Source organism: Jaculus jaculus, chromosome 14 (assembly GCF_020740685.1).
Source record: "Jaculus jaculus isolate mJacJac1 chromosome 14, mJacJac1.mat.Y.cur, whole genome shotgun sequence".
In the NCBI taxonomy this organism is placed as follows: domain Eukaryota; kingdom Metazoa; phylum Chordata; class Mammalia; order Rodentia; family Dipodidae; genus Jaculus; species Jaculus jaculus.
In genome coordinates, this window is record NC_059115.1 from 45489440 (window position 1) to 45501568 (window position 12129).

Below are 12129 nucleotides of genomic sequence, written 5' to 3' on the forward strand. Positions count from 1 at the left end.
GTAGAACCAGAACCACAAAAAAAAAAAAAAAATGGCAAACATAAATACACACCTTTCAATAATATCTCTTAATATCAACGGCCTCAATGCCCCAATGAAAAGACATAGATTTGCAGACTGGGTTAAAAAGCAGGATCCTACAATTTGTTGTCTCCAAGAAACTCACCTTTCTACAAAGGATAGACGTTACCTTAAGGTGAAAGGTTGGATGACGGTGTTTCAAGCAAATAGGCCTAGAAAACAAGCAGGGTTTGCTATCCTAATATCGGACAGGGTAGACTTTAGTCCAACGTTAGTCAAGAAAGATAAGGAAGGTCATTTTATATTGATTAAGGGCACACTCCAACAGGAGGACATTACAATCCGAAACATATATGCACCTAACATGAGGGCTCCCAAATGCGTCAAACAAACACTATTAGAACTAAGGTCACAGATAACACCAAACACAGTGGTGGTGGGTGACTTTAACACCCCACTCTCATCAATTGACAGGTCATCCTGGGAAATAATAAACAGAGAGGCATCTGGACTAAATGAGGTCATAGAAGGAATGGACTTAACAGATATATACAGGACATTTCATCCAAAGGCTGAAGAATATACATTCTTTTCAGCAGCACATGGAACATTCTCTAAAATAGACCATATATTAGGACACAATTAACAAATTCAGGAAAATTGAAATATTTCCTTGCATTCAATCTGACCACAACGGAATTATACTACAAATCAGTAGCAAGAAAGGCTATAGAGCATACACAAAATCATGGAAACTAAACAATACACTACTAAATGATGAACGGGTCAATGAAGAAATCAAAAAATATATAGAGTCAAATGATAATGAGAACACAACATACCAAAATCTCTGGGACACAATGAAGGCAGTTCTAAGAGGTAAATTTATAGCCTTAAGTGCCTATATTAAGAAATTAGAAAGCTCACGAGTAAACGACCTAATGCTTCGCCTTAAAGCCTTGGAAAAAGAACAAGGCAAACCAAAAATCAGTAGACGGGAAGAAATAATAAAGATTAGGGCAGAAATTAATGAAATAGAAACAAAAAGAACAATCCAAAGAATTAATGAAACAAAGAGTTGGTTCTTTGAAAGGATAAACAAGATTGATAAACCCTTAGCAAATCTGACCAAAAGAAAGAGAGAAGAGACACAAATTAATAAAATCAGAGATGAACAAGGTAACATCACAACAGATTCCAGAGAAATTCAAAAAAATCATAGGGACATACTATAAAAGTATATACTCCACAAAGTATGAAAATCTGAAAGAAATGGATGATTTCCTTGATCTATATGACCTACCTAAATTAAATCAAAATGAGATTAATCACTTAAATAGACCTATAACAAACATGGAGAGCTGAACAGTTATCAATAATCTCCCAACTAAAAAAGGGCCAGGCCCGGATGGATTCAGTGCTGAATTTTACCAGACTTTTAAGGAAGAGCTAACACCATTGCTTCTTAAGCTTTTCCAGGAAATAGAAAAAGAAGGAATTCTACCAAACTCCTTCTATGAGGCCAGCATCACCCTGATACCAAAACCAGGCAAAGATAGAACAAAAGAAGAAAATTACAGACCAATCTCCCTCATGAACATAGATGCAAAAATTCTCAACAAAATATTGGCAAACAGAATACAAGAGTATATCAAAAAGATCATTCACCCTGACCAAGTAGGCTTTATCCCAGAGATGCAGGGATGGTTCAACATACGCAAATCTATAAATGTAATACATTACATAAATGGGTTGAAGGACAAAAATCACATGATCATCTCATTAGACGCAGAGAAAGCATTTGACAAAATCCAACATCCCTTCATGATAAAAGTCCTACAGAGACTGGGAATAGAAGGAACATATCCCAATATAATAAAGGCTATTTATGACAAGCCTACAGCCAACATATTACTAAATGGGGAAAAACTGGAAGCTTTTCCACTAAAATCAGGAACAAGACAAGGGTGTCCACTGTCCCCACTTCTATTTAATATAGTTTTGGAAGTCTTAGCCATAGCAATAAGGCAAGAGACACACATAAAAGGGATACAATTTGGAAAGGAAGAGATCAAGTTATCATTATTTGCAGATGACATGATTCTATACATAAAGTACCCTAAAGACTCTACTAGCAAACTGTTAGAGCAGATCGAAACCTACAGCAATATAGCAGGATACAAAATAAATACACAGAAATCAGTAGCTTTCATATATGCTAACAACAAACACACAGAGGATGAAATCAGAGAATCACTCCCGTTCACAATTGCATCAAAACAAAAAAATAAAGTATCTTGGAATAAACCAAACCAAGGAAGTAAAGAATCTCTACAATGAGAACATTAAAACACTCAAGCGAGAAATTGTAGAAGACACTAGAAAGTGGAGAAACATCCCTTGTTCCTGGATTGGAAGAATCAATATTGTGAAAATGGCAATCTTACCTAAAGCAATCTACACATTTTATGGAATCCCTATCAAAATTACAAAGGCTTTCTTTATGGAAATTGAAAAAACAATCCAAAAATTCATTTGGAATCAAAAAAAACCTCGAATATCTAAAATAATACTGAGCAACAAAAATGAGGCTGGTGGTATCACCATACCTGATTTTATACTATACTACAGAGCCATAGTAACAAAAACAGCATGGTACTGGCACAAAAACAGACATGTAGATCAGTGGAACAGAATAGAGGACCCAGATGTAAGCCCAAGTAGCTATATCCACCTGATATTCGATAAAAATGCCAAAAATACTCATTGGAGAAGAGACAGCCTCTTCAGCAAATGGTGTTTTGAAAACTGGATATATATCTGCAGAAGGATGAAAATAGATTCTTCTCTCTCGCCATGCACAAGAATTAAGTCCAAATGGATAAAGACCTTAATATCAGACCTGAAACTCTGAAACTGCTAGAGGAAAAAGTAGGGGAAACCCTTCAACATATTGGTCTTGGCAAAGACTTTCTGAATACAACCCCAATTGCTCAGGCAATAAAACCACAGATTAATCACTGGGACCTCATGAAATTACAAAGATTTTTCACTGCAAGGGACACAGTGAAAAAAGCAAAGAGGCAACCTACAGAATGGGAAAAAATCTTCGCCAGCTATATATCTGATAGAGGATTAATATCTAGGATATACAAAGAACTCAAAAAGTTAAAAAATAAGAAATTAAACAAACCAATCAAAAAATGGGCTATGGAGCTAAATAGAGAGTTCTCAAAGGAAGAAATAAGAATGGCATATAAGCATCGAAAAAAAATGTTCTACGTCACTAGTCATCAGGGAAATGCAGATTAAAACTACATTGAGATTCCATCTTACTCCTGTCAGATTGGCCACCATCATGAAAACAAATGATCATAAATGTTGGCGGGGATGTGGAATAAAAGGAACCATTCTACACTGCTGGTGGGAATGCAATCTGGTCCAGCCATTGTGGAAAACAGCGTGGAGGTTCCTAAAACAGCTAAATATTGATCTACCATATGACCCAGCTATAGCACTCCTAGACATATATCCAAAGGACTCATCTCCTTTCCTTTGAAGTACATGCTCAACCATGTTTATTGCTGCTCAATTTATAATAGCTGGGAAATGGAACCAGCCTAGATGTCCCTCAACAGATGAGTGGATAATGAAGATGTGGCACATTTATACAATGGAGTTCTACTCAGCGGTAAAGAAAAATGAAGTTATGAAATTTGCAGAAAAATGGATGGACCTGGAAAGTATTATACTAAGTGAGGTAACCCAGGCCCAGAAAGCCAAGCGCCACATGTTCTCTCTCATATGTGGATCCTAGCTACAGATGATTGGGCTTCTGTGTGAGAATGAAAATACTTAGTAGCAGAGGCCAGTAAGGTAAAAAGGAGACATAAAGGGTAGAGAAAGGAAGCGAGGAGGATACTTAATAGGTTGATATTGTATATATGTAATTACAATGATTGTAATGGGGAGGTAATATGATGGAGAATGGAATTTCAAATGGGAAAGTGTGGGGGTGGGGAGGGAGGGAATTACCATGGGATATATTTTATAATCATGGAAAATGTTAATAAAATTTTTTAATTAAAAAAAAACTGATAATGGAGGCAGATTGGAATAGTTCTTTCTTTCTTTTCTTTTTCTCTCTTATAGTGCTTGGAATCAAACTTAGAGTCTTCCACATGCTATGCAAGCACCCTGTGCCCTATTCCAGATGAGTTATTTTCACCCATGTTTATCAAATGAGTCATTGTTTCCTCAGTCCATGTGTCGTCTTTGCTAAACAAACATCATAAGGATAGCTAATAATGTGTGACAAGAGACTCTATCCTCAAGCCCCACTTTCCTGAAGTCCTTTCTTATCTTCATAAAGCTCTTCTTGTTGCATTTTCTACAAAACTTCATGTGCACTAAGCATTCTCTTCTACCTTCTTGCTCTTTCTATCTTGCTGGCTGTACTTTCATTCATTTCTATTGTTGCAATTAAATTTCATAGATTTTTTTATTCTTGCCCATTTAATATCAATTTTCACTTTGAATTCTACTATTTATTGTTATATGATAGCTATTAATCATGAGACAGTGGACAGAGTTCATTTCTTTTTATTATGTACACCAAAAATCAATACTCATTATTCTTGGACTTTAGACATAAGGAACCTGGAAAGATATTATCTGTCAAAAATTCTAGTGTTTTAATTCCAAGTTAGCATTGATATGTATCAACCAGTGTAAATGAAAAGACAATTACACATGTACATGTGTATATACCTGTATTTTGCACCTGTGATTGTTGTATAATACTCACTTTTTATAGGTTGACCTTGTGCTATAATTCTGAAAGCCCCAGAAAATTGAAAGGCAATTTGCTATTCACAAGAATAAGGAATTGTATTTAAAATGGAGAAAGCTAGAGAGCAGATGTAATTGTTTCACTGTCTTCCAAAGTATGACAGTGTCAAATGAAAGTTTGAGGTGTGCCTGTATGTATACATATGCAGATATTGCTCTAATATCTACTCTCCTAGGAGTGAAGCTAAGTGGTTATAACAAGAGAATTTCTCTATGGTCCTTCCTGTCAACTCATACAGTTATATTTAGGAAATATAAATTCATCCCCTTTCTTAGTCTATCTTTTCAAGTTGAGTACAAATGTGTTTAAGATGAAAGGAAGAAAATACATTGTAAAGCTCATTACCAACAGGTGTTTATCAAGGTCCTCAAGTGCTGAATACATACATATATATATATATATATATATATATATATATATATATATATATATATATATTTGCTCCCTCCCTCAAGAATGTTTTCTTGCTTACATTGTATAATCCCAGCCATCTGTGTTCCAGAGTTCCCTGTGTCTCCCTATGGTAAGGGATGCTCTTGTTCTGTGGTTTTTCTTATTCTATTGTCATCTTCAAGACAGACCCTCAGTTTCTTTTGTATCCCAGAGATGATGTCTGGCACATAGTGAGAAATTCCTAAATAGTAAATTGAATGCAATGTTGACATTGATTGACACCCCAAACAGTAAAAATGTACTGCCCCTCCTCCCCCCAGAGAAGCAGGGTGAGCATCCAGAGAAATCATTCTATTTCCTAATTTAAGGTGATGTTCTAAAATCTAGATCAACTTTCCCATTTTTTACTTTATTCCTCTGTTAGTTCCTTATTCCTGAATCACCATAGTATAACAGCATGTAACACCACCTACTTATGACTTCTAAGTTCTGTCTATCACCAAGACTGGAAGGCTACACCTGGCTCAAAGTTAGGGATTTATCAGGCTCACATCAAGGTGCTGTGCTTTACCTTGGTGATCTGAAGGGGAATATGCTTCTAAGATTCTTTGGATGAGAGAAGAATCTGATTTCTAGAGCAATGATGTCATACTTTATTCAGCAAGGAGGAACTGCATGGAGGCTACAGTCATTAGGAATTATTCTATTTCGATTGCCTTGACTCCATTTTTAAATAGTCAAATACTATGTATACAATAAGTACTTGATCAATACTGAGGATTATACTAGTAAAATGAGTAACAGTGGAAGCCTTGGCCTCCAATAAAATTAGATGAGGAGACTGACTGCATAGTGAAATGAATACTTCATCCCTGAGACTTGGCTATACATTTTGGTTATGGTGCTGTAGTTACAATTTTTTTCTTTCATTTTTGGTGTATTACTGCTCAGCTTACTACATATCACACCCTTTAAAAAATGATATGTACATACATATATACACATACACTGAAAAATACATAAACTGCTTAGTGTCCAATATCATATACCTTGTCATACTCAGTATTAAAAATGCAAGAAAAACTGGTCTACATTCTCAACAGTAACTTTTCAGGGACATGCTCAGTTTAGTACCATATGTGAAAGTCAGTTTAAACCTTAAAGCTTTGCTATCCTAGAAAGATTTAAGTTAGATTTATTGAAAGATTTCAAATCAGAGTAATCGCTCTACTGAATTGATTCAGAAAACTACTTTCCTTGACTCTAAGTGCTAGAAAGTACTAATATGAACTGCTGGGGTAAAATGGCCCAGCAACATTGTGAGCAAGTAGTGAACACTGCTACATGAAAGCAACCAGCCTGAAAAGATGCACATGCCTGTGAAATAGTGGCACACATGCTAGACAGGTAACCACTGGCTCTCTGAATGGCTAAGAGATCCACTCAATGGAAAGGAACCCATAACTGGAACTTAAATGCAAGTCAAAATCCTTTGAAGACAGAGATTATGGACTCCAACAAGAAGTCCCTCTAGTCTAGCCCAAAGAGAGGCTATACCCATCAAAATCTCTCTAAATTAACAATGCTTATCCCCTTTAACCTTTTTGGCTCTCACTCTCCATTGGAGAAGTAGAGAATGTTATTTTTATTTTCAGAAGGTAGCAAGAACTGAGGACAACTAACAAGACAAGAAAGCAATAAGGCAGGGGAAGGAAATAAAAGGGATACAATTTGGAAAGGAAGAAGTTAAGTTAGCTCTATTCGCTGATGACATGATTGTATATGTAAGAGACCCGAGAGACTCCATCCCAAAACTCCTGAAGGTGATTAACTCCTATAGCAAAGTAGCAGGATACAAAATCAATGCACAAAAATCGGAAGCATTTCTGTATGCAAATGACAAAGACACAGAAAAAGAAATAAAGGACATAGTCCCATTTTCAATAGCAAAAAATAAAATAAAATACCTTGGAATAACGTTAACCAAGGAAGTAAAAGATCTATACAACGAAAATATAAAAACTCTCAAAAAAGAAATTGAGGAGGACTTGAAATGATGGAAAGACCTCCCATGCTCCTGGATAAGCAGAATTAACATTGTGACGATGACAATCCTACCAAAGGCAATATATAGATTTAATGCAATTCCAATTAAAATCCCTACAATGTTCTTCACAGACATAGAAAAAATGATCTCAAATTTCATATGGAAAGGCAGAAGGCCTCGCATATCCAAACATATCCTCAGCAAAAGAAATACCTCTGGTGGCATCACCATACCCGATATAAAGTTATACTACAAAGCCATAGTAATAAAAACAGCATGGTACTGGCATAAAAACAGGAGTATAGACCAATGGAATAGACTTGAGGACCCTAGATTTTGGGCCAAGCAACTATAGCTACTTGATATTCGACAAAGGCCCAAACAATATAGACTGGAAAAAAGATAGCATCTTCAACAAATGGTGCTGGACAAACTGGATAACCACATGCAGGAAACTAAAACTTGATCCACACATTTCACCATGCACAACACTCAAATCCAAATGGATCAAAGACCTCAACATAAGACCAGAAACTCGAAAACTACTGGAAGAAAATTTAGGAAGTACTTTCCATGATATAGGAATGGAAAAAGACTTCCTGAATAAAACCCCAGTGGCTCAAGTTCTTAAACAGTCACTCAACCATTGGGATCATATGAAGCTGAAGAGTTTCTTTACAGATAAGCATATAATAAACAAAGCCAATAGAATACCCACAGAGTGGGAGAAAATATTTGCAGGTTATCCAACTGATAGAGGCCTTATCTCTAGAATTTACAAAGAACTCAAAAGTCTAAACAATAAGAAGACAAATACCCCACTCACAAAATGGGGCACAGAGTTAAACAGGCAATTCACAGAGGAAGAGATACAAATGGCAAACACACACCTAAGAAAATGTTCATCATCCCTAATCATCAGAGAAATGCAAATTAAAACAACTATGAGATTCCACCTTACCCCACTAAGGATAGCCAACATCAAAAGGTCAAATGAAAATAAATGCTGGCGAGGATGTGGAGAAGCAGGGACACTCATTCACTGTTGGTGGGAATGCAGGATGGTACAACCACTTTGGAAAGCAATATGGAGAGTCCTGAAAAAGCTGACTATAGAAATACCAACAGACCCAGTTATTCCATTACTGGGCATGTACCCTAAAACCTTCAAACCAAAAGCCAGAGAGATTTGCTCAACCATGTTTGTAGCAGCTCAATTCATAATAGCTAAAAGCTGGAATCAACCCAGATGTGCATCATTAGAAGAATGGATAACAAAGATGTGGTATATCTACACAATGGAATTCTATACAGCAGTAAGAAAAAACGACATAAAGAAATTTGTGGAAAAATGGTTGAACCTGGAACAGATCATTCTCAGCGAACTTACCCAATCACAGAAAAAAAATCGACACATAGTCTCACTCATCTGCAACACCTAACCTGAATTTGCCCAAGATGCCTTACATACCCAGCAAGTACCTCATGGACTAGACAATAAGATGGATGGGAGGGCGGGGAGGGAATCAAAGGGTGGAAAACAGTAATCCGGACCCAAACGGCAATGGTACCATAAAATTCTACTTCCTAAAAGACAGATCAAATGACTGAACCTTCACTAGTCCCTTACAGGAAACACCTGAACCACAAGACACTGGAGAGGGTAGGATCAAGACTGACCTAAATCTCCTACATCTTCCTTCCCTCCCTCTCCCCCTCTCCCCTCTATCTCTCTCCTCTCTAACTCTTGTATATTAGTTATCTTTTTCCTCAATTTCTTAGTGGACAATGACCTGTAACCCCACTTCCAGCTTGGGCCTTCAATCCACAATGAGCTTTTGATCAGAGAAACCTACAAGGTTTCCCAAAACAATGACAGACTTCTGTCAGAGTAATTGATGACCCATCAAAGGCCAGTGGTAAGACCCTATTGCTGAAGACTCCATACACAGCTGACACGTAAAATGGAAACTCATGGCTGGAAGCCAGGAGAGAGTCAGTCCCCAGACAGTCAGCGTGTCTAGTGCCAGAAGGTGCTACATAGGCGACTGGGGGAAGTGACCAAGATCTGTCCAAGCAACACATTGTTTAACCTAAGTAGCAACAATTAACCGAATGTGATACCCACACAAGTGCAATAGTGGTACACAGCCATGGTGAGGAATCAATTGCTCTTGATTTGGCTAACTGATCCACTCAGTGGTACTAGACCCTTAGCTGGAGCTGGGAAACAAGTCAGAACCATACCCAAACACAAGCCCACTCTACAATAGCAAGCTACCATCAATCACGGGGTATAAGAGGGCCTACACCTATCAAACTGTCTATCAAAAAAGTAAGTGTTATCTCAATTTTCTGGGTGCTAACTTACTCTCCGTTGGAGAATCTGCTTCTCTTTTTCCAGATAGATGCAGATCCTAAGAAGAGAGCTGCCCCAACATACCTCAGAAGGGGCCCAACTGAAACTAAGGACAACTGGCGAAATAAGCAAGGGTGATGTTTTCCTGTGAACATTACACTGCCTCCAGGAGGCTATAATTAACCTAGCATTCAGAATATTTAAGTTTATGTGGGGCACCTGAATCAAACTACTACAGATATAGACACTGATCATACTCAAAATGTACCAAAGCAGAAATCCAGAAACTTCTGAGAGCTCAACATTAAAGCTGACTTAAAACACATCCACCAAGGTGCAGGAGATTTTGGAGAAGAAGGAGCAGAAAGGTTGTAAGAGCCACAGGATAGGTGGGAATAACCAGGGGCATTGCCCCACCACAAATTTCAACTGTTGCTCTCACAAATCATAACTCACAACCCCATCATGAATACTAGCAATCCCACTGAGGATGACCCTCAGTGGAATGGGAACAGGGAGTTGGAAAATGATGGTACCAGCGCATGATGTGTCCATACAAAGACTCTACTTAATAAAACAAAAATTCAGAGACAAAGCAAGAAGAAAAAAAAAAGAATAGACTCCATAATTGTTTCGAACCACAATAGTGAAGGATGCCTTTAATCCCAGCACTTTGAAGGCATAGATAGGCAAACTGCTGTAAGTTTGAGGCAAGCCTGAGACTACATAGTGAGTTCCAGATCAGACTGTGTTAGAGAGAGATCCTCCCTCAATAAAACCAAAACTACAACAATAGCAACAAAATAGCATTCATAATAATTGGGTCAGAATCTCCACCTATCATTCCCAGAATCAAGCTGGGTACCATCAGAGCAACTATTATTAGTCATGCATGATTTTCCAATAATTAGAATGGTCCCACTCATGGATATAGTTAGCTGCTCACCTAAAATAGGTCATCCACAGGAAAACCAGCCATGAGCTATGGGATGTGTGATGAGCTTAATATCACTGTCTCCTGTCATGACTTATCTCACCATGATACCCTCCTGCCCAGGTAGCCACATCACTCCAGAGCTCTCCGACTACTGGACTTTCCACTCTTCTCATGACTACCAGTCAGTAAGTACTTAGTTTAATCTTCTTTACAATTTTCATCCATTTTCTGTCTCTGTTTAACACATCATCTGGAGAGCTAGATAAGTTAAATCTATAAAGAGAAGGTAATCGTACTCTAAGTATAATATTAAGTGGCATGACCTTGTAAGATCAAAAGAAGCCAGAAAACTATAACAAAGGAATTAAAAATATAAACAAAACCCACCAGTTCTTTGCTATCTTAATATCATGGCAATGTCCAATAGTGGTTAACAAAATATAGAGACTTTTGTGTGAGTCTCTACTGAAGATCCTGGTGCAGAGTTATAGCTATGAATAAAAAAAAAAAAAACTCCATCTGAAGGAACACATATTTGAGCCAAGAACGGATAAATTATATAAAAATCTGTTGTCTACTTTAACATTCTAAGACCACAAAATACTCTGGACACATCATAACAGCATGCTATGGGAATTCTGACATAGTTTGTGTGAACTGATGTGCCTCAAAGTAATAAGGCATCAGTAAGTTAACAGTGTAAAGGAATCCAGAAAGGGGAGAATATTTGAGGAAGAGGAAGTTTGGATTCTCAATATCAAACAAATATATGAGGTTGTCAAATGTATAAAGGGTAGAGAAAATGATAAAATTCACCATGGCTAAAGTAGAAGGAAGGCAGAAGTGGCCAAAGAACAGTGCTGGAGAGAAAAATATTAAATCTCTCAGATCCTATTAATGGATCATGGGTATTTAGACTTCGTGCTCAGAGCAAAGAAAAGAACGAGGCAGAGAGTGCTAGGTTAAGCTGCAATAACAAAATAGCCCTCAGTTCTCATTGGGGGTGAGCAGTGGATTTCTACTCCACACAGTTCTTCAGAGACCCAGGTGGCAGAGACTTTACTGTTTAGGGAGTCAGACATGCTGTCATTGTGCCATCAAACCAGCCAGCTCTGCAGTTTTGTAGTTACAACATCTAGACGAGTCACTCTTCAGGAACAAAGAGAATACAGAATTGTGCATAAGAATTTTAACTGTCTCAAACAGAGTCACACATGCCATTTCCTTTTATTTGTCATTATCACAGTCAGGTAATGGCATAACTTATTGTGAAAGATCTTCAAAATATAGAGAAAGGAATGGAATATTTGATGGATATTACTGTGTGTGCCAAGAATGCACAAAATTGTTATGAACTAGAGAGATATATTGTCTTATTTTCTACATGATTGCTAGATAAACTACAAGTTTGATCGATGCAGTGCTATGTTCCATTCAGAATAGGTTAATAGCTGACTAATAACTCATAAACTGTTATAGATAATGTTTTATAAATTAATGAAATATATGCATTATGTTAA